Source organism: Dermacentor variabilis, chromosome 2 (assembly GCF_050947875.1).
Source record: "Dermacentor variabilis isolate Ectoservices chromosome 2, ASM5094787v1, whole genome shotgun sequence".
Lineage (NCBI taxonomy): Eukaryota > Metazoa > Arthropoda > Arachnida > Ixodida > Ixodidae > Dermacentor > Dermacentor variabilis.
The window spans coordinates 5,445,034-5,468,810 of NC_134569.1; the positions used below are offsets into that span (position 1 = coordinate 5,445,034).

A 23,777-nucleotide genomic window follows, 5' to 3' on the forward strand; every position below is an offset into this window, starting at 1 on the left:
AGAATCCGGGAAAATGCTTAGCCTACTTATACGAATCCTTAGAACTGCCCCTCAGATTTTATAACAATAGCGTATAAGTCGCTGGTAAGGCCGCAATTAGAATATGCCACCGCCTTGTGGGATCCCCACCAGCGGTACCTGAATGATAAATTAGAGTGCATACAAAACCATGCTGCCAGGTTTATATCAAGGAAGTACTCCAGACTCGCCAGTATAACAGCAATAAAGAAGCACATCGGACTAGAACCGCTACAGAGAAGACGCCAGAAGCACCGGCTGAAACATCTGTACGCAATATACACTTATGCGACAGGCATTGACAAGCTAAAATACCTTAAAGCACCCCACTATATCTTATACAGAAGAGACCACAGTTTCAAATTCCTTAAAATTTCCTGCAAGACGAGCTATATGAAGTTTTTTTTGTTTTTGCCCGCAGTATTTCTGAATGGAATAAGTAGTCAGTTGAAGTTGTGAGTGCTCCTTTGGGTCTATTTTTAAGACTAATCAATGATTTGTGATTGTAATCTTCTTCCGAACCAATGGCTGCAGGCTGAATGTACTTTTTTCTCTTGTACTGTTATTCATGTACTTTGTTGCAATTTTTTCATGTACTTTCACGTACCTTTTTTATGTACATGTAGATTTCCTTTTCTCGATCTTGATGCATTGCTCCTTTGTCATACTTCCCTTTTGTGTGACTATATTATCGTGCTAGTCACTTTATGTTGTGCCCACTCCCCTGCTATAGCGCTTCGGCGCTGCAGGGCGTACTGTAAGTAAAAATAGAACGATTTACCAAGTATATAAACAAATGCTTGCCATCCGGTATGATACTAAAACAATGGAAAACGGCCCAGATTATTCTAATACCTAAACCAGGCAAGCGGCTTCATTTGGAGAAGCTGAGATGAATTTCAGTGACGTTTTGTGTGGGCAAACTCATGGACATTGTCCTAACGAGACTGACCAACTATCTCGAAGATAACGACGTTCTGGCCCGCTACAATGTTGGGCTTCCGGAGAAATTTGTCTACACAGGATGCAATGCTCCCCCCCCCCCTCTACGTAAGCATAAAGTTATAAATAACACAAGTCGGAACGCCAAAGCTATCCTAGGATTGGACCTAAAGAAAGCTTTTCACAGTGTTACCCACGAAACAATACTAAGCAGAATAAATGAACTAGGCCTAGGCCAGCGAGTATACAGTTATATACGAGACTTCCTTACTAACAGAAGGCACATATTAAGGTAGGAGTCCTTAACTTCGAAGAACTAGAGATCGGAAGTGCAGGTACGCCCCAATGTTCAGTAGTATCACCGATGCTGTTTAACCAGGCTCTTATCGGATTACCAGCAAAGCTAGAGGAAACCGATGGCCTCAATAATACCCTCTACGCTGACGATATCACCCTCTCGGTGAGCGATGGCAACGATGGACACGTTGAAAACACATTACAACGTGCAATGGAAGCAGTTGAACAATACCTAGCAGGAACCGAACTGGCGTGCTCGGCAGAGAAATCTGAGCTCCTCATTTGTGTACCATCGCGAAGTGGCCGAAAACCATGCAACTACGAGGAACGAAACAATCCGCAAATTCACCTAACTACGGCAGATGGTACGCCCATACCCAAAGTTGACAAGATCAGAGTATTGGGACTCATCATTGAAAGTAACGGCTACTATGGAGAGACCATACGCAAACTGGCAATATAAAATCTCAAATAATGCGGCTACTTAAACGAATAGCCAATAAACACAGAGAGTGAAAGAAGGCAATCTGCTTAGACTAGTCCAAGCGTTCGTAATAAGCAGAATAATATACGTGACATCGTACCTACGATGGTACTCGTCAGAAAAATACAAATTAGACTGCTTAATCTGAAAAATCTACAAGCAAGCAATCGGACTCTTCATCCCCACCAGCAACGATAGACTATACTGCAGCTAGGTCTCCACAATCCACTGGATGAGCTAATTGAGGCACAACGAATAGCACAATACGAACGCCTGTCAAAAAGTAAAACAGGTAGGCAAATATTGGATCGCCTATGTGTAAGGTATCATACCCAACATGGCGTCAATCGGTAAATGCAAAAGGATGGAAAGTTGGGCCAGTTGGTACGGTAACATGATCTTGAATAGTAGTGCGAAGTGACATGGACAGATACTGCCTGTGTCACAGACTAGAATCACTGTCTGCTTCTATTCGCTGTCTGTATCCCTACGCGCTACTATTCAAGATCACGACAAAAGTGTCGATCTCATCTAGACACCCGCTCACACGCTACCAGACGGTAGCAATGAGGCGGCGCACCGCGTGGCTCGAGAGCTTACGGAACAAGCCTCGGTTTGCCTCGCCTCACCTACTACCGATGAGTGGGAAGGTCGAATGACCAGATTTCACGAAATTATACAACACGCTAGACTGCAGAGGCGCGAATTCCCGCTTCCGCACCTAAAATTAAGCAAAAGTCAATCTGTGGAATGGCGGAAGTTACAGACCAGATCCTATTCGAGTCCAGCTATCATGCACCTAATATACACTTGCAGATTTATACACGACTGACAAGTGCAGACATTTCGACTCTAGAGCCACCTTGGAGCATATCCTATGGGAATGTACGGCTATAATACAGGATAACGGTGATGTAGCATCAAACAGCTACAGCCTCCACGCGGGCTGGGAGTTTGCGTTGCTCAGCTCGGACCTGCAGCACCAACTCTCGGCCGTCCAGTGAGCCGAGGAAGCCGCCAAGGGCCAACAACTCCACCACCAAATCGCAAGGCAATCAATAAAATTACTTGAATGAATGAAGTTTAGATTTGTTTTGGAGTGCGCAATAGCGGTTTCTGAAGTTCGGTGCGATGTCACACGGCGCACGTAAAAAGCAGCTGTTGGCAGCTGGTCGCTCAGCGCTGTGCGCTGTCTCATCTGTCGTCCATGTCATTCATTCTGCGCTACAACAACCTACAAGTGATGAATAAAGGGAAAATTAGACATCCAACCGTTCGTAGCAATTGCTACAAAGGAAACCTATACGGGTTCCTCGAAATAAAAGCCTCATAGTTGAAGCAAAATTCGTCGTGGTCTCTGACTCGAACCCGGGACCACCGCCTTTCCGGGGCAGCCGCTCTACCATCTGAGCTAACCAGGCGGCTAGCAGATGGCAGGGCGAAGTCGAATTTGTCGACAACACGAAGCAAAGGCAAGAGTTTGACGTAGTAGTTCTGCGGAAACCCGCAAGGTGGAGAGAAGTAATGAATAAAGGGAAAATCAGACATCCACCCGTTCGTAGCAATTGCTACAAAGGATTTTCCTGATTGTCTGATTTTCCCTTTATTCACTCTTGCCTCTTGCCTTTGCTTCGTGTTGTCGACAAATTCGACTTCGCCCTGCCATCTGCTAGCCGCCTGGTTAGCTCAGATGGTAGAGCGGCTGCCCCGGAAAGGCGGTGGTCCCGGGTTCGAGTCCCAGACCAGGACGAATTTTTCTTCAACTATGAGGCTTTTATTTCGAGGAAACCGCATGGGATTTCCTTTGTAGCAATTGCTACGAACAGATGGATGTCTGATTTTCCCTTTATTCATTACTTCTCTCCACCTTGCGGGTTTCCGCAGAACTACTACGTCAAACTCTTGGCTTTGCTTCGTGTTGTCGACAAATTCGACTTCGCCCTGCCATCTGCTAGCCGCCTGGTTAGCTCAGATGGTAGAGCGGCTGCCCCGGAAAGGCGGTGGTCCCGGGTTCGAGTCAGAGACCACGACGAATTTTGCTTCAACTATGAGGCTTTTATTTCGAGGAACCCGTATGGGTTTCCTTTGTAGCAATTGCTACGAACGGGTGGATGTCTGATTTTCCCTTCATTCATTACTTCTCCCCACCTTGCGCGTTTCCGTAGAACTACTACGTCAAACAACCTACAAGATGACTTATCAACAAGTTATACAGCTACCCTCACCGCCATTGGCGTAGCCAGCAATTCCGTTCGAGGGGGGGGGGGGGGATGGCTCACGTTGCAGCTCAGCCTCCTCCTTAAGAGGAAGCTTTAGCTCGGGTGCTTCGATCTAAATACATATAGAAGGGGCATTTGTTTTCTCGGGAACCGCTGCACCAACTTTGACGAGGTTTGTTGCATTTAAAAGAAAACGTACATTCTATTGACTACAGGTTTCAAATTTTTCATTTACATTGTGAATTATTTACCAGAAATTGGCCTAAATCGCAAAATTTCAGAAATCGAAACTATCAAGTTTATAACTCTGTAACTCAACGATGAAAAATGATGTCATAATTCTGTGAGTTGCATCTAATAGTACATCTACAGCGAAAAAAATTGATATGTTACACATGAATCTAAAAAAATAGTATTATGGAAATACGGCTTGTGCAGAACCCTTTTACACAACGTAACCAATTCACCAAATTTGTCCGCTTTGACCGTCATAATAGGTGTTGTTTACAGAACCACGATATCTGTTCTTGATGCAGAGCTATTAGGTTAAAAGCGTTGTGCTTCTATATTTTTCGAATTTTTCAATCTTTCGAGATATCTTAAACAATATTCACGCCCTAAACTGAAATTCCGCTTCCAACAGGCACTAGAATTTCACTTTCTCTCTCAAATGCAACAAATTTTATTAAAAGCGATCCAGGAGTTATCTCAGAAAAGCGTTTTTGCGTTTTACATGTATTTGAATAGGCCGTGTTTAAGTTGGGCCCGAGCTAAAGTTTCCTCTTAAACAAATTGCCGAGGGATCAAATACATGAATTATAATTGCATTGTCATGGCCAAAGATGTTGCAAATGAATTCTTGAACACTACGCACTGTCAAAACAAGTAAAGTGTATTTTTTCATAAAATAATATATTCGTATGTGCCAAACATTTTGCCCAAGATAACTGATATCAATGCTTCCATGTTTTCGTCTTTCTAATAAGTAAAGGAAATGTAGCAAGCATGCGACGCCCCCTCGGGCATAATCTTCGTTGGCACGCCAGGCTTGGTGGCCTGCCAGTCTTGGCAGGCAACATTGGTCATCGCACCGCAATAAACACCGACGAGCACTGCTGCTCGGCGGTCAGTCATCGTTCGTCACCACCACGCTACGGAGCGTATGTCTAACGCAGGGTGCCTCGAGCCCTCCTTTGTTCCCGAACCCAGGCGGATAGTGACCGAAAACATCACACGAACTTTAGAACTATATCAATTCGAAGCCAGCAAAGAAGTGCATGCCGTTGATATGAAAAATGTAAAAGGCATGAAATGAACAAGTTGAGGAGAAATATGTTAATGAAACTTTGTCATTCAAGAACCGTGTTTCATTCTTGCACATATGCAACGGCCAGTGAAAAATCTCAATGACGCTCTCATCTGTTCCAATGTATTGCGCAGGAGCAGCTGTCACCGGTCGTGTATCGTGAATAATTGCACCGAAATTATAGTCGCAACATAGAGCACGTATAAAAAGTCGTTCTGCAAAATGTACGAGGGCGAGTCAAATGAAAATGAGCCAATGCGAATATATGACAAACGGGGCACTTTATTTAAATGTCGTCTCCATGAGAATTTAGACGTTTGTCCCATTGAATAACGAGTCGTCTGATTCCCGTCTCATAAAACTGCTTGAGTTGCGGCTTCAAAAAGTCTCCAATTGCCTCTTTCACGTCATCGTCCCACACGAATCTGGTTCCTTTGAGCTGTTTTCTTAAATTGCCTAACATTTGGAAGTCGCAAGGCGACAAGTCTGAGCTGCATGGCGGATGTTCCAGCGTTTCCCACTCGAACTTTACCAGTTTTGCATTAACCACATCAGCGACGTGGGGACGGGCATTGTCGTGGAGCAAGATGACTCCATTACTCAATTTTCCACGTCGTTTGTTCTTGATTGCGAAAAGCAGCCGTTCCGGCGTTTAAACAATTGATAGTCTCTCAAGATTTAGCAAATTCTATCAATAATAATATTTGGGGTTTTACGTGCCAAAACCACTTTCTGATTATGAGGCACGCCGTAGTGGAGGACTCCGGAAATTTTGACCACCTGGGGTTCTTTAACGTGCACCTAAATCTAAGCACACGGGTGTTTTCGCATTTCGCCCCCATCGAAATGCGGCCGCCGTGGCCGGGATTCGATCCCGCGACCTCGTGCTCAGCAGCCCAACACCATAGCCAAGCAAATTCTATCAGTAATGGCGCCTGATGATCGAAGAAGAAAAAAGGCAACAACACCTTTCCGGCGGAAATGCGGCCTTTGCTTTCTTTGCGCATGGTGAATTCGAATTTTTCCATTCTAAGCTTTGCCCTCGTGTGTCAGGCTCGTAGTAGTGGCACCATGGTTTGTCCCCGATCACAATTGCAGAGAAGTCGTCACCCTCGTTGTGATACCGGATCAGATGAGTCAAGGCAACGCCGAACTTCTCCGCCTTCTGGCAATGCATGGTTCAAAATCTTGGGAATTCATGCGCACACAAGAGCCGATAACCCAGATGTTCATGAATTATGGCATGAACCAAACCGTGACTGATGTTCACACGCTGTGCAAGTTCATCGATGCTTATTCTCCGTTCTTGTCCCCTCCGATCATCGAACTTTGCAATTTTGTTGGGGGTGATTGCACGATGGCTTTGGCCCGGTCTTGGATCGTCTTTGCAACTTTCATGTCCTTCTTTGAACCGTTTTCTCCAATGCTTGACAGTGGCCATTTAAATGCAATGATCAACGTACACGGCAGCCATACGGCGACTAATTTCTTTTTGGGAAATACCGTCAGCTGTCAAAAACTTGACGGCACCACGCTGTTAAACTTTTGGAGTGTCGTTTATGTCACGAAACCATGTTCAACCCAGTGTATGAGAGCATTATAGCGCATATATCCTCACACCTGAGTACCACTTTTGTAAATGAGAGATGCCTGTGTGCTATGCGCATGCCTCGCAGATAATGAACCGAACCATTATTGCGCGGATGGCTTGACTCACTTTCATGTGACTCACCCTCGTACATTAGAAATGCGAATATACAAGGGGGTATACAAATGCGAAAATACAGCTTGATAAAGGGCAAGAAAGTGTCAGTGCAAACAAAGTTCATTGCACGTATACACAAAACCTCGCAACAAGATATTTAAATTATAAGTATCCAATATATCTACCGATCTGAGCATTGTATATAATGCCTCAAACAAGGCAAATAAACATGTTGCGCAATCATAGATTCACAGAAAACTAGATGCCGCCCCCATTCCATACACTCCCCCCGATGTATCGCGCGAATCACTTGCTCCCCGCTTTTCTCCTTTGCGCACACAAGACTGAGTCACCCTCGTCGGCTCACCCATTCAACACCCTACCCCCACGCTTTCACTCGCACATACAGAATGCGGCGCTCGGTCACGATGTTATCGCCTTTGGACTTTATGCGAAGCATGAGGGCGATGGCGACAGCAGGGATGTGCCTGGCGTGTCCATATAGTTGCTATCGCATTAATACAATAAGAGTATCCCGCAACTGAAGCGTCCCGTGGCCCATTACTTTCCGCAAAAGAAGTAACGAAATCGAACTTTCACCGTGCGACAATTCACTGCGCCGTAACAATGTATTTTTTTCCCCTTTTGTGGGGCGGGGGCACCGAAATGAAGAAACGCAAAGTAAAGTATGTTGGGCTGCAATCGAATGCCTACTTTGGGCACCTAATGCGGCTACTGAAGGAATATCGAAGAAAACGTGAGACGCTTGGTCCACCGAGAAGCATACGCATACTAGTAGCTCGGTATTCTACGCCGTGAAGACTTTGCGGAGAGGTTGCGCTCAAGCGAACGCGGTGCAATCCGTCGAGGCCGCACAGTGATGGCGGCAAGCGACCATTGTTTCTTTTTGTCATCTGCTCGCCAGAAAGTGTCCAAAACTCAGCCAGGTAAAAATCCACTCGGCCAGAGCAAACCGAACGCACAGCGAAGTGCGCCGCACGGTGGTCGGGGCAACACGAAAAAAACGTATGCGCTCTGATTGGCTCTGGCAGCCCGCAGGTAGGGTAACGAGAACAAAAAAAAAAAACTGAAGAGGCTCAATGTGTCCGCGCGAATAAAAGTCAAAGCAGATAAAATAAATAAGAACGTAGTTATCTTGGCTGGCTTTAGTGTCTTCACATGGATGCTTTGGCGTAGGTGAAAAAAAAATGTTGGTATGTTTTTGTGACATGACGGCACAAATGACCCACCACAACGCTTCGTCTCATCGGACCTCGCTGCGTGCTTTGTCAACTTATCTGATAATGTGTTGATTTGGCTTGTCTCGTATATGTTCCGATGTAAGACTTTAGAAAAGTTAATGCACCTTTGGCGTTAAATATTTATAACAGCATTAAACCCACAAAGTTCCGCTATTGAAAATTTAAAGCATAGCTTTGGAACTGTCAGTGCACCTTTCACATCAAACGTTTATGAGATTTATTCCCATAAAGTTTCGGAATTGACATCCATGCGCTCCGTAGATTCCGCGGCCTCCGCGAGGTGCCGCGGCGAGCCCGCTCGCCATCAAAACGCCCTTGAAACTTTGTGCTCGGATGGAGCTGCTTGTGTTATGTGACTCCCGGTACATGGGCGTTGCTGCAAAATCCAGCCCGAGTTCGCAATGTTCGCGGTGAAGTGTCTTCTGGCGTGAAAAAGACCACCCATTCTAGACAAAATCCAGAATAATTTCCGACGCCGGGGGTTGCTTTGGTCGGTGGTGCGTGGACAGCACGAAGGAATTTCGGGGGGGGGGGGGGGTTCTGAAGAACCGTAAGCCCCCTCCCCCCTGGCTACGCCCCTGCTCACCGCATACGCCGTATTCGGAACTCGGCTGTCGTCGTGTAAGCCCAGCAAGATCCTCGCGCTACCCATGCTCAAAGTAAGTTTCTAGACAAATGATTTGTGTATATTGCTCGTAATTGCACATAAGTGGTTTCTACTCCTCGCCATATTCTTGTACCAAACGCAACAACAAGCGCTAACCCGAAAACCCACGTCTGCCCTTGAACGAAGCCGCAAATAATCTGTGTGTGATTACTGAACGTGGAATTAAAATTGTGTTGTGACATCAACTTTAGCGCGAGCCTGCTTCGTCATCGCGTTGCGCGTGCTGTGATTATATATAGGAGTCCTTTCTGCATATCTTTAAAGGCGCAAAAGCCGACACATAAAATTTTTTTTAGCAGTTACCGCCCCTTGCGTAGAAACCTGTAGTGGCATTACAACATTCTCAAAGAGACGCCTGTCGTTTACTTTGTTGTCCTGTGGTTTGTGCTGTTAGTATACTGTGAACCTTTAAAAAAAAAGACCATATCAATACGTGCTGTGCATAATGCAGGAACGTAGGCCCACGGCAGGTCCATTTGCCGTAAGGGTTTTCACCTTTCTGCTCAACCTCGCACGCCGCTCACGGTTAGCCTGTTTTTGTGGAAATAAATATTATTATTGTTATATTATTGATGTTATTAGATATTATAGTTCCTTCACTGTTATTTATAGCACTCATCGAGATTTCTTAAGCTAGTCAAGCATTTAACCTGTATTAGATCAACATTGTTACGACATGCTAAAGGGAGCCATCTTAAACTAGACTGCTCAACCAAAGTACAAATGAAGGCCTCAATGTTTATTCCAATGTGGTATTCCTAGACAGATTATATTTGCAGAGCTTTATGCCGGCTTGAATTGCCCGCAATTCAATGCTCAATGCTGTAAAAACTGATTCCTTTTCTTGCTGTCGAAAGGCTGCTTCAGTGTCGATGGCAAACTATGATTAATCGTTTCGAAACACTTAAGCAATGACTGTATCTCTAAGCTTATCAATGTGATTTTGTTCCATGATCACAATGAAGTTTTCTTTCTCCCTCTCACTAACAACCATTGAATGAAACTGCTCACTTCTATAAGTTTCAGGATCCAAACACTCTGGTGTTTGTCCTAAGCCTTTGTCCGCATCCTATAGTGTGCGTGTTTGTATCAAGTTCTGACGCTGCCATAGCAGTGATGTACGCATTTTCGTAAATATGTTGCAACAAAGCCATTTATTGAACTTTGTTTTCAAATCTACAAGGTTTGGCCAAAGAGTAACGACCACATTAACTAGCAAAAAAGCTGCAGATTTAGCGTAGATGTTGGAATCTATGTGAAGGGAAGTTTTTGTCAAGTGGTCAGCTAAATGCTGTTAAAGTAACTGTCATACATACAGTTGTCCTTATTTTCAACAATCCAACAAGGAAACTTTTGGAAGGTTTATTTATGCACCGCATAGTTCACAATCCTAATATCATGTGATGTTTATGCACTACACTGTTCACAAGCTATACCAAAATGCAAACGGCAGTTAGTGTGTATGCGCACAGCGAGACATCAACACAGTGACGCTTGTTGAGGGAGGTATGGTGACAGGTGTATGAGAGAAGAAATGAATGACATGTGCCTGTTTCTTTATTTGTTTATTCATTTATATACCTCGGAGGCTGCAAGTTAGGAGTATTAGGTGAGGGACAATAAAAAGTAGTTACAAAAGAAAGAAGGGCAGAACCTTATACAGTACTTAACAAACAATAACACAAAAAGAATGAACGCCTTTCTGCTAGACACCAAAATGACCACAAGCCACACTAACGAATGAAAGTTTGTTGAACAAGCCGAGTAAACGCTGGTTGACAAGCAATAAATCGAAGTTGCACAAAAAGGAGAAGTAAAAACTGATGTGTGTCCGTACTGATCCCGACAGGAAACGCATCCATCTCTGAAAGTGTGAAAGAGGCCATACTGACACAAGCTTCTCGCAGTGTTTTTAGACCTACAGCTTCCATAATTTTTCTAGGCAGCCGATCTGCAGAGAATGCTAGCTTCTTCCTCTACAATGCATGCTCCGACGTCTCGACATTCGAGCGTGTATTGTAGAGGAATTAAGAAGCTAGCATTCTGTGCAGATGTGATCAGCTGCCCAGAAAAATTAGGGAAACTAGATCTAAGAACACAGGGCGAATCTTGTGTCAGCATGTCCTCCATTAGAGATGAATGCATTTCCTGTGAGGAAACACACATTAGTGCTTACTTCTCCTTTTTATGTATGTTTGCTTTATTGCTTGTCAGCCAGCATTTTCTCGTCATGTACATGAAACGTTCTATTGCTAGATAATCTTGGTTTTCATGTTCGTCCTATGTGTTCTCTTATGCCATTTGCAGCCAAGCTATTCTTTATTTTTTTAGACTTCAGCAACGCACTTTAACAGCCCTTACGATGCTTCTGTGTACGATATAAAATCTTTTATTCGGGCAATGTTGCAAGAGTGTATAGTGTGAAGCAGTAAGAACAGGTTATGCTAACTTCTAATTAAAAAGTTTATTGTGAAAATGCAGTGATTTATAAAGGTTTCCAGAAAGTAGTACAGCAAGAAAGCCTGATAAAAACCAGTATTCGATGAAACCAGACAAAATAAAGAAAACAGGAAAGAAAGAAAATGCAAATAAAAGGACCAGTCCAGGAAAAAAAAAGCATTGTGATCACTAACTGCGCGTGTGACTGCCTTTCAAGAAACAACCTTCTTTTGCAGTGGCATGGAACAGAAGGAGTGTACTTGCATAAGCAAGCTGTCATTCTGTCTATTGGAAAAATAACACTGTTTCTTGAAAGGTGCTGCCATGCACGATTGGTGATTGTAATTAATTGTTTTTTTCCTGCACTTAGAAGTTTTATCTCTATTTTCTTTCCACGGCGTTTTCATTTATGTTTGGGCGCATCAAGCACTAACTTTTACCTGGCCTTCTTGCTGCTTATTTTTCCTGGTAAATTGTAAAAATTCCCTCATTTTCACAATAAACATTAGTTGTAAGTTAGGCCTTATTCCTTTCTAGTGTCATCCTGCTGATACTGATTCATGCTACGCGCCCTTGCAACACCAGTGCGTGCGTGCGTGCGTGTGTGTGTGTGTGTGTGTGTGTGTATTTGTGTGTGTGTTTGTGTGTGTGTGTGTGTGTGTATTTGGATGTGATATCAGGGCCTTGGGCCTTGATATCATCGTTCTCCTGTGCAGCGTCATAAATTCATTAATTACAGCGCAACAGAAAGCAAATAGACGAGAACGGAGCAAATCACACAGAGTGCTTCGATCTTGTCTGGTGTCTATTTTTGCGCTGTAATTAATAATGAATGCATGCCGACTCGTTCAGCTTTCAGTTCTTGCGTTGGGCTCGGGAGCCCACTTATCTGCACGGCTATCTGCACGGCTATGCAGCGTGTAATTTAATTTCTTGGCCATGTGCTTGCAAGTCGCATGTCAATCCCCTGATTTTTGTGACAATGTTGTGTCATGTGTAGGCCCTGATAGTTTCTAGGGAATACATGCAGGCATGCAGGATGTTCTAGCCTGCAAATTTGCGCTGCAAATGTTGCTTTGATTGCTCTCAGTTCAGCTTCTCTGGTTGTATATTTAATTCTATGTAGTGTCATACTACTGTTACACTGTTATTGCCATATTAGTCTACTATATGTGCATGATGCATGTTTGTGTTTTCAAGATTAACAACTGCTTCTATGGGTTTGGCAGTTAAATATAATCTCGTGGCTTAATTGTTTACCCCCATATTGCATGGTATGGGCCTGTTGTGTTTCAAGCTCAGGTGCTCCTGAACTTGTGCTTCTGAAAGGAGGGGCAGTCGTCTTTGTGGCTCATATGCTAGCTGAAGTGGTATCTTGCGACCAAGTTACCAGCTCTTGAGGCAAAGAAATTGTGCCGCAGGTTGCAACTCTGCTCTGTCTAGGTGCTTGTTCGTTTGCTCTTTCTCATAGAGGTCTTCAAGCAAGGTAAGGTTGGAAAGACCTGTGGGTACCCGACGCCTGTATTTGACGAGTTGTCTTTTTCGTGCGTTCCTGGTAATTCATACCATACAATACTTTAGACACAAGTACAGCATCTGCGATCTTTTATAGCATCCGCTCATCCACCCCCGAACATTTTGAGATTATTTTCTTCCCCAGGTGTAGAATATGTGTCCACGGACGGCATAATTGTTTCGCCTGCGTGCTGGCTCTGCCATCTTAGTCTTATGCTAGCTGAAGATTTGTAGATGTTGACTTGCCGATATATTTGTCTAGCTATGTGAAGCACAACGTGCAATATGGGGTATTTCTTGGTTTTGGTCTTATTTCCAGCATCGATGAAAGCTGACTTATCAGAAAATGAGAGGCCAGACTGATGTAGTATGAGCATTCATGTCTTTTGAAATTTAATCGTCTGTAGAACCAGCTACCTGGTAGAGTGCTTACTATGCCTGATCATGCTTACTTGTGCACTGCTGTTGAAGAAAAAAAAACGGAAGACACTTTGTCGAGAGTAAAGTGTGAAACGGCGAAAGCCTCACACCATTGCCAATGGCGATTTATTGCGTCGGAGACATGACGGAGGCACAAAACTCGTACACTGTTATGTGAACGTTTGTTTGTTTATTAAATGTCTGCAACGTCGTTCTGGACGAAGTGTCAAAGTAGTTTGTGGCCGCCTGGAACTGTTGCAGCGCCGTTTGTGGATCAGGAGGAGACGCGTCTTCCGTGGCGCTGTCAGGGTGTAGTTGGCCATCCTCATCATCCACTTCGCTCGATTGAGTTGTACTTGCTCGCCTTGCCGCGGCAAGATGGCGGTCACGGCGCTTCCGAGCCTCATTTACTTTGGTGTCAGGAAATGCAGTGAGTCGCTTCAAACGCATTGCCTCTCTTGCATTGGCCCGTCGCGTCCCTGAACTCTGTGGTGTCGGACGCGCCTCGCCGCCCTGATGCATGCGACGTATACGCTCAGCCTCTCTTGAGCGCCGCTTGCGTTCAATGGCTGCCGCACGTCGCGTGTTTGGAAACACTGGTTTGGCGACACGAGGCATCCTTCCCACACGATACCGCAAAATAAACTGCCGCCACCGCCGCCGCCACACCACACCCAAGCAGATGGTCGCCACGCGCGCCTCGCGACAGTGACGTCAGGCCACTCAGCGCCCGATCCGGAGGCCACCTCAAGCGCCGGACGAAAGTGACGTCAGGGCGCCCCGTCGAACACACGGCCACCACACGTGCCGATGTGATGAGTCACCAACCCGACACCCGCACTTGACGACAGGGACGTCGCGCACACGAGCCAATCAGGAGGCGCACACCTGCGCCTAGCGACAGTGACGTCACGGCATAGAGGAGACCAATCGGGAGACCGGAAAGCTGTGACAGTTCCTCCTAACGGCAGATGACCTTGACAATGAGCCATTAAAGGCTTCCGCCTTAATAGATATTGATACAACGAATGTTTACGCATTCGAATCATCAGGGAAGATGCCTGTTTTACATTTGTGCCCTTTGCTTTCGATTGTTGTTAGTATTGCTTGTTAGATTTTGCATATGCATGCCCCCCTCCCCCCTTATGCAATTGTCTTGCAGAGTTTAAGGGTTCAATGAATGATGAACTAAATCAAAGCGCAAGAGCTTTTTTTCTTACCTACGACTCCTATCGAAATGCGACTGCCACGGCTGGCTATTCAACCACTAACGTTGTGTTAGCAGCAGAATGCTATAGCCACAGTGGCAGGCGAATAAATTGAACAATTTTGTTGTCTACAGATGTTTCTCTTTCTCTGTATTTAGGTAAACCCTCCAATATTATGTGTCATTGCAAAAAAACTATTTGTGGTCTTTTACTGAATAAACTGCATATAGTGTAGAGTTCAAATGCAGGCATTCCTTTGAAATCCCAGGGTGATATTTTCTTTATAGTATCGTGGTACTTCATTACCTATAAATTTAGCAATCACAGACGATATTGTTACATGGGTTTACACACTAATAAATATGATCACAAACTTATTAGAAACTGTTATTAGAAACATGTAAGGCATGGATGTCTCTGCGCACTTGGTTAGCTAAAAGATTCACAGGAAGAGATGCAACTGGCTGACTTCACTCCACTGTTTGGTTTACTTTTCTTTAACGTGTCTCCTACCGTTTCGTCAACACAACAGGCTGTTTGCCTGCTTTTCGCATTGTTGCGCGAGTTTTACATGACAGTGCAGGAGGGTGCATTGTCATTATGCCACTATAGCAAGTCAATAATTTACTAAATGTAGCATTAATTACCGTTTAAAGCAAATGTTACTACAGATGTAGTAAGGATACAAAGTCAGCAACATATTAAAGATTTATTGGTTTCTGTGCAGGAAAAAAATCCTCTAGAGAAGAGATGCAACTTGTATAAAATATTCGATAACAAATTGACGACGCTGTTTATTCAAGCCATGGAGTTAATGCTATCGTAGAAAATTCATTGCGATAACCTTCACGTTTGCCATGTCAAATTTAATAAGTAAGTCAGGTACGATAACTTTTCAAGATGCATCGCGAAAGTCACGCTTGAAAACCGGCAAGAAAATGCTACTCAACGGTACCGCGTTCAGCGCAACGTTGGAACTTCGGCCACTTTTCTGTCTTGTCATTTGCCCTTGCCGAGGTTGAAATTATTTAGGCTTCTCCATACGCGCAATTTTTGTATGCCACTCAGCAAAGGAAAATGGTGACGTCCTCAAAAGGCCATGTTGTTTTGTGGGGATCGAACACCTCGTAGTACTGACAACTCGCAAAGGTGTACGACGCAAACGTGAAAATGCACTTCATTTGCTGCGTAGCGTGTCAACGAACACATAGAAATGGGAGAACGTAATCTGCGGTACAAGTTTTTTATTCTCGCTTCGCGTACGTACGAATTCGGAAATCCACGTCTCCGCGCATTGCACTTGGTGAGCGAGACGTCATTTCCCAAAGAAACTGGCGAAATAGCTCGCCGAGCAATTTCGACGGAAGGTGGCAGTGATCGCTGCGACGGTGCGACTGTGCGACCAACCGGTTGGTCGCAGCCGAAAATAGGGGGGTCGGCACTGCGACTGCGATTTTCGTCGCAAGCGACGGAAATCGCACCTCAGAAAAACTTCAGTTTGGCCTAGTTGGTGTTTACTGCATATCATATTGACCGCAAATAAAGACGGGGACAGCGGGAGAGAACACAAAAACAACACGGGCGGTAATTTTCAACTGTTTTATTCCCGGCCGCCGGTGGGCATATATAGACATATAGAACATGCGCAGATCGCAGCAAACAAGAACACTCATCAGCCTAGCGTGGTAACCAAATATAAAAAAAATCTATTTCCGATTGAAACAACCTAATAGAGGTGTCACTAACACAATCTTGGCCTTTCTTTTTTATGTGATAAGTCTTCGTCAGTTCGTGTCTAGTCTGGTCATGGCTTCTCGCCAGAATCTTTATCTTCTTAAAAAGAGGTGCACAGCGACAGGCATTGCAGTGCGCAGGCAAGTGCGCCAATTCATCTTTCGTAAACTTTTGTTTATGTTCCCTGGCTCGATCATTCAGTCACCGTCCTGTCTGCCCTATGTAGGACTTATACGAGAAGAAAGGGGGTTAACCGAGGGGCCCGATTTTTATTAGTCATATCATGAGAAGCCAACAAACACTGACACCAAGGACAACATAGGGGAAATTAGTGGTGCTTAATAAATGGAATGAAGAAACGATAAATTAATGGAAATTAAAGTGGATGAAGAAACAACTTGCCGCAGGTGGGAACCGAACCCACAACCTTCGCATTTCGCGTGCGATGCTCTACCAATTGAGCTACCGCGGCGCTGTTTCCCCATCCACTTTCTTGGGTATTTATGTGTACTAGTAAACCCTGGGAGTGTTAGCCAGCGCCACCACTCACAGACCTTGGCGGCGGACGTGGAACGTCCTTGTTGCCGCAGGCGTCACGAGAACGTGATCGATTTTTTTGGGTGAAGGCAACTGGTCAATAAACCCACATATGCTACCTGAAGGCATCAATGTTGCCGGACTCGAGACCCTCGTTATGTAATAAACGAGATATGATATGATTGATATGACTAATAAAAATCGGGCCCCTCGGTTAACCCCCTTTCTTCTCGTTTACATAACGAGGGTCTCGATGCGGAGACAATCGTTGAGCAGTCTAACTTTGCGCCACAACTCTGCTCAGAGAATTTTGCATAGGCGCTTGATGTGACATCACGACGGAACGACACACCTAAAGAGTGCACTCACTTCCAAAGGGATCAGGCCGCGCTTGATACAGAAGCCGATGAATCTAGCCGGGCAGGTAGTCGCCACGATAGAATTGATGAGTGATTCTTCGTTTAGGGACAAGAAAGACGATGGAACACAGAAAGAAGGGCCATCTGTACGACATATATGCTTCAGAAGAACTTCAGTTTGGCCTAGTTGGTGTTTACTGCATATCATATTGACCTCAAATAAAGACGGGGACAGCGGGAGAGAACACATAAACAACACGGGCGGTAACTTTCAACTGTTTTATTCCCGGCAGCCCGTGGGCATATATAGATATATAGAAAATGCGCAGATCGCAGCAAACAAGAGCACTCATCAGCCTAGCGTGGCAACCAATTATCGAAAAATTCTATTTCCGATTGAAACAACCTAATGGAGGTGTCACTAACACAGTCTTGGCTATTCTCTTTTAGGTGATAAGCCTCCATCAGTTCGCGTGCAGTCTGGTCATTCTGGGGAGAAGCCATAGACACTAAGCAACATCGGCGGGTGCGTTAAAAGGCGCTACGCGTCTCAACGTGCTCGCTTACCCGCGAGGATTTCATATTTCTAACGACTAGCTGCTCAGCGGCGTTCAAGTAAACATTAATGATAGAATGTGTAAACGTGACTGAATGATGAGGACTTAGAATGAAAAAGACAAACAGTGACAGCGCTAGTTTCAACTATAGATTTTTACTTTCGCACAAACAGATGAATATACTATATACCGAACGAGCGGAAACAACAAAAAGCATAAACTCCACTTGAGTTGACTAAGCATGCGTAAGCCCCCCAATTTCTATTCGGGCCACCCCCAAATTTGAAGTTGGCCTACCACCCAACTTCAGTTGGCCCTCCCCCAAATTTGAAGTTGGCTCACCTCCAAAAGCCAAGTTGGCCCACCCGAAAATTTTAAGTTGGCGCATCCCCGAATTTTAGGCTGGTTCACCCCCAAATTTCAAGTAAGCCACCCCCAAATGCAAGTTGGCCCACGCCAAAATTTCAAATTCGCCAATCCGCCAATTTCCAGTTGGCCCAACTCAAATTTAATTTGCCCCCCCCCCTTCCCCTCGAACATCAGGTTGACCCACCCCCACATTTCAGTTAGCCCACCCCTACGATAGCCTTCCCCATGCATTTTATATGTAGCTCTATGTATTCCTATGGGTATTCTCATTTCCTTTCATTATTTCTTTGTTTAAATTGTTCCTTATCGCTTATTAAGCTACCAATAATCCATATTTACGTTATCACAACGATTTGATGTCCTAACATTGCAAATTAACCATTTTTGCGCAGATACAAGGCATTACACTTTTCTCGTGACGTGGCTCGGACCCTCACCAAAGAATGCTTACACACGGATAGAGACGAAAAAGAGCGTTCAGGGGTGCATATCGAAGAATCGTACACGTGTCGAAGGCATGATATAAACATACACTGCAATATTCACAGCGATAAACCGAGGATTCGTGTCCCTTTTTCAGATAGCGACACTGAAGGATTGTCTAAGCACTTTTCTTCTGATTTCGCATTTGCATAGGCCTCCACGACTTCCCTTGTCATCCTTTTATGAGCGTTATGCCGAATGAAAGCACTCTCAAACGTGGGATTGTAGCCCACCAACGCGTTTTAGCCAAGGACATTTTTTTGCGTTTCATTTTAATGCGACAGCATCATATGCCCAATTCAGCGGGATATCCGGCGTCCGTTGTTATCATCCGGTGGTACCGAGACCCACACGACCAAGTAATGACGTCACTTTGCCGGTTATGGACCTTCTACGGCTCGCATTGCACAATCCCACGGTGAACAGCCACGGCGTCGGACGATGATTTAACGGCCTCCCCTTTGAAACGGGCGATGACGAATAATCACTAAGCCGGCTTGATTTAGTCAGGTATGGTATGCATGTTTCTTATAAAGCATTTTTGTATGCATCTCCTTAATCTTCTTTTTTTGCTTCAAAATGTGTCTTGTACCGCTAGCTATGACTGTAAGAGATCCGGTCGTATCAATCTCTTCCCTGCTTTTTCCCCACCGATACTGTATACGTCCCTTGCTTATCTCGACTGCTGACCGGTTGACGCCAATCATTAGCATAACAGCGCCCCCTTCTGATGGCGGCCGTCACGTATCGGCAGTATCGTTGGGCTTCAGGCTATCTGACAGCGCTCCTGTGGCGCCTGAGATATCGATGCTCTAGCTACGCACTTCCTCCTCAGCGCCATCTCGACAAGCCTCGCCATTGTACCGCCGCAACTATCAGTTCAACGATCGAAAATGGCTCCTTGTAATCCTTCCCTATTTGCGCTCGAACTTTGTACGTATTTCCACGCGGACCCGCAAAAAGCTCATGCTGCCGTATTGAAAGACTTATGACAGACTTCGCCAGCGATTCTACTGGCGTGGAATGTTCGCGAGTACATTCCTTCCTGCACTGCGTGTCAGCGGCATCTGCTTACCACACACATGGCCAGCTTCAATACTTGCCGTGCCCTGGCTGTACATTTGTGGTGCAGACCTCTACGGGTCCCTTCCTTGCACTCCTGCAGGTAACCGGTGCAGTGTTGTGGCTGCTTGAACACGATGTGCCGCAATCGCCGCTCTGCGTGGCGCTGCTCATCCCTCGTGGCGCTGCTCATCCCCCTTGTGTGCAGCTTCGCCACGCGAGCTGATGACCGGGCCTTTCTCCCTCAAGTCGTCCAGGAGGTTCTGACTCAATGCAATACTACTCGTTGCACCACTACAAACTATCATGCCCAAAATAACGGACTGGCTGAGCGCACTCTCGGTTACATGCACTCGATGTACACAGCCTCCGACCATTCAAACTGCCATGTGGTGCTCCCTTTCTTGACATACGCGCGCAATGCAGCTTGCGAGGGGAAACCGTCCTATCGCAGGCGGTGCCCGGGAATTCCATATGGAGGCGAGCCGGAAGACTCTTGATGCCATTCCTCCGTTCACATGCTTCCGAACACCGCCTAGCTTCTCAACTATTGCAGAGTGCCGAAGAATGCCGCCAGCTAGCACGCTCTTCTACATCAGTGACGCAAGGGATTCAGAAAGAACGAGCCAGCTCACACATTTCCCGGTGCCTCGTTCGTGTAGGTTTGGATCCCGTGTCAAACTCCTGGCCTCTCCTCGAAAATTGCCACTAAATATCATGGTCCGTATCGGATGATCGAATACACGTCTCCGGTCAACTACATCGTCGAGCCAACTAGACTCGAGTGTCTAGTTGGCTCGGACGTGATATTGTTGACCAAAGCAGCAACTTATCATCTACGAAATACATTTCGGCGCTAAACAGCGATGTACATCGCTAGTATCACTAAAGCAGACATTCTATCTTCCGTTGCAGATATACATTTTGACGCGCTTAGCTTGAAAAAGTTAGTCGCGCTCGAGCATGTTAGTGCGCGTGCTACCCATTTTACGTCTTTTGTCCGATGCTCTCGTAGCTTAAAGGGACACTAAATCGAAACAATAAATCAGTTAAGACTCATAAAGCATTGCTTGAGAACTCTGCAGGCGCTCATTTCAAAATAATAGTTTGATTATTACATGAGAAAATGAAGATCTAAGTATCAGTATTTGAATTTCGCGCCGAAACCCCGACGCCGGTATGTCAGTGTGAAATCAGCGATTCCAAAGTATGTTTGCACATTAGGGCCGCGTTGGCTGAGTAAAGGTTCCCGAAACTTGCCATGCTTAATATCTGGTTCCTTTAGAACACAATCTAGTCAATCTGTACCGCTATATAATTAAGTAGTCCCTAGAAGATGCCATCAAAATCCATGGCGTCACAGCGACCAGGTGCGGGAACTTCCAGGAGGCGTCGCCATCCGTCTTTTGTTCTTGCGCCTTTTCTGGTTTACCAAGCGTCTTATCGTGGTAAGAGTGTAATTTTTGGTGTCATACAAAGGTAAATTACTAAAGGTAAGGAATTATTTTTCTGTTTAGTGTCCCATTAAAGGAACACTAAAGGGAGATGTTGAGTCAACGTGCACTGTTAAAACGCCCTTCCGGCAACCTTGCCGTGCCTGTTTAGCGCCAAGAAAAAACTCAAATTAACAGAAAATCACGTCTGAAGGGTCAGCCTACCATTAGCGCAATTCAAATCTCCCGCTACCCAATCGGGGAGTGGTGACGTTGCATACGCCAGCACCGCCGTTTACTGCCGTCGTTGTGTAAAATGGCACCCGACAGACGGCGCTACAGTTTCTTACGCAAAACGAAAACACGCAGCCATAGAGAAACTGAGCGGAGATAGGGCGTTGGGATTCGCCGTTGCAGCTAATGTTGGTCAAGTTACGCGTGGACTTGAAACATTACGCGTGGACGTGAAAATTCCCGCTACCCCCGGTTAGTGTGACTTTCGCGAGCCAGCAAATTCTGTGCAGCACTACGCGATACTGAAACCTGAAAGCGCGGGCTGCGCAGAGTCGAACGATAACGAAACCTTTCGATCGCCCGCGTCGTTGTCAAGGGTAACGTCATTGAGTTACTTTCTCTACAAATCGAGTACAACTGGACAAGTAGCATTTTCTTCCGTCTTATATTGCAATGCAATGATCTGTTCATTTCGAGTGGTTAAATACTAGTGACAGAATTATACTGAGGATTGCCAGCATCATCGAGCTAGTGCGTGAATGTTCCGGGTGAGTGGCAAATCGTGTTTTGCATATACGTCGATTTCTCGATTACAAAAGCTCTGTTCGCGATAATATGGACGCTTTAGAGGTGATCGAGCATTAACCTATCCCTTAAGCTTTACTTAATATTAGCCTGTAGTTAAGGCTTTCTAAACAAATTATCGTGACCCTGCAGCCTGAACCGCATTTCGTGATAAAAATATTCTACTGTGGAGGCATAAGCGACGCAGGTCAATTTGTGGACTGCTACGGGGCCAGAGTGCTTGTTCCGAGCGTAGCGTCTAGCTGCCTTTGCAAGCCCACTGCAGAGAAGCCCGGTCCACCGCCGTGCCCCGCATGCTATTTTTTACTGCTTGCAAAAGAAGCCTCAAAGAAACGCGTCGCGGCGCGACACCCACTGCGAGCAAAGCCGGTCACGATGCACGAGAATGCGGAAATGGCTCCGAAATGTCCCAGCTATTTTTTCTGAAAGGCACGTGCACATCGCTTCCGCACTGCAGGCCGGTGATACACGCGAACGTATGGCACAGAGCTTCAGGCGAGCATTGTGGCAGTTTCACGTACAACGCAGACTAAATAAATGGGCGCGCTTCTTGCGCTCGACGGGAACATCAAATCCTTCGTCCGGCGTACACAACGTGTTTCATGTCAGCAGTGAGGTGGCACGAGGCATTGCGCACGTGATTACTGCGTAGTTAGATCAGGCACCCTCAGGTGAGCTCATGTAGGGCTTTCAGGAAAGGATCACGGAACTTCGCCGCAAACGTTGAGGCACATTGGTTTCAATAAAGACAACAGAAAATCATGCGTATACGCACCAAAATGCACTTAGCAGCATACCACAAGACATCATTTCTGGCACATTTTCGCCGCTTGCGGTCTCTGTACCCATCACTGAACGTGTGATGACCGTGCTGCAATTTCGGCTAAAATTCCCTCCATGTGATTGCCGAATAATGCTAGGCTTCATCGAACACCTTTTGTAGATGGAACTAACGTAGCCCTTGATCGAAGAGACATTGACAATCCGTATTAGTTTACATCAATGGCATTAGTGCCAACAACACTGTCAGATGCCAATACCGTTGGCTTGGAATAACAAGAGATACAACGAAGATCGTTTATGTAACTTGTAAAGACAGATGCCAAACCATTGAACTCTAAGGTACTCCTATACACTTTATTACGGCATAAGCCGCTGCACTTCATTTAGGTGATCGCATTTAATGAGTATAGTCATCAAAATGCGCTGTTCCTTACTTGTCAAAATGCAGTCGTGATTAAGTTCATGGAAGTCTCTAGACCTTCAGCAACTTAAGAACCACTGTATTGTTGAACACCGTATTTCCTAAGTTTTCTTATTCATATTTCACAATGCCTTTTTAAAGCTTAGAAAAGAAGTATTGCCCGTAATGCGAAGGAAAAAAACATACTGCGCATTATGAAAAAAAAAACATAGTACGCAGTAAGCCTTCCACTGCTTCGTGCGGTGTTGGTCCGAATGAATATTCGCAGGATGCGAGCGAACAATCTCCTTCCAGAGAAAAAGTGCGAGTCGTATTCGTTTCTGGAAGTTGCGCCTCCTTGTGGTAAAGTGGAAAGAGCCAGCTTTTCTTTCTCCTCTTAGCTGACTTAGCCACTGGCCTCGACGGAAACATCCTTTAGGCTTCTAGCTGCTCGATTCGCTCGGCTTTTAAATTTATATTTGTACCACCACGTTAACACTGTTACGTAGGAAGACGCAGACGAAAAGCTATATACAAGTATATTTACAAGAAAATACGCCGCACTTGGCCAAGAGGCAACAGCACGCGCTAGCCTGTAATCGTCGTCGTCGTCGTCTTCACACCGCTCGCCTCTTCGTCCTCGCAAATACTGTTCTGTAGCACTACCCCCGGCGGCAAAAGCGCCATCCCGGAGCGATTAAAGGCCGGACTCTGAAGCAGTGTAGTAGGCCTTGAGCCTACTGAGGTGCACGACATCAC

General features: G+C 45.4%; 1 protein-coding gene and 1 non-coding gene across 4 annotated transcripts in view; both read right to left on the reverse strand.

The window, feature by feature from the left end:
• Nucleotides 1-23,777, reverse strand: part of LOC142571305 (retinol dehydrogenase 12-like) — a 170,381-nt gene that overhangs the window by 130,655 nt on the left and 15,949 nt on the right. The gene's annotated exons all lie outside the window — the stretch shown is intronic.
• Nucleotides 16,616-16,688, reverse strand: TRNAS-CGA (transfer RNA serine (anticodon CGA)). The gene has a single exon. It is a non-coding gene; the product is annotated as a tRNA-Ser (tRNA).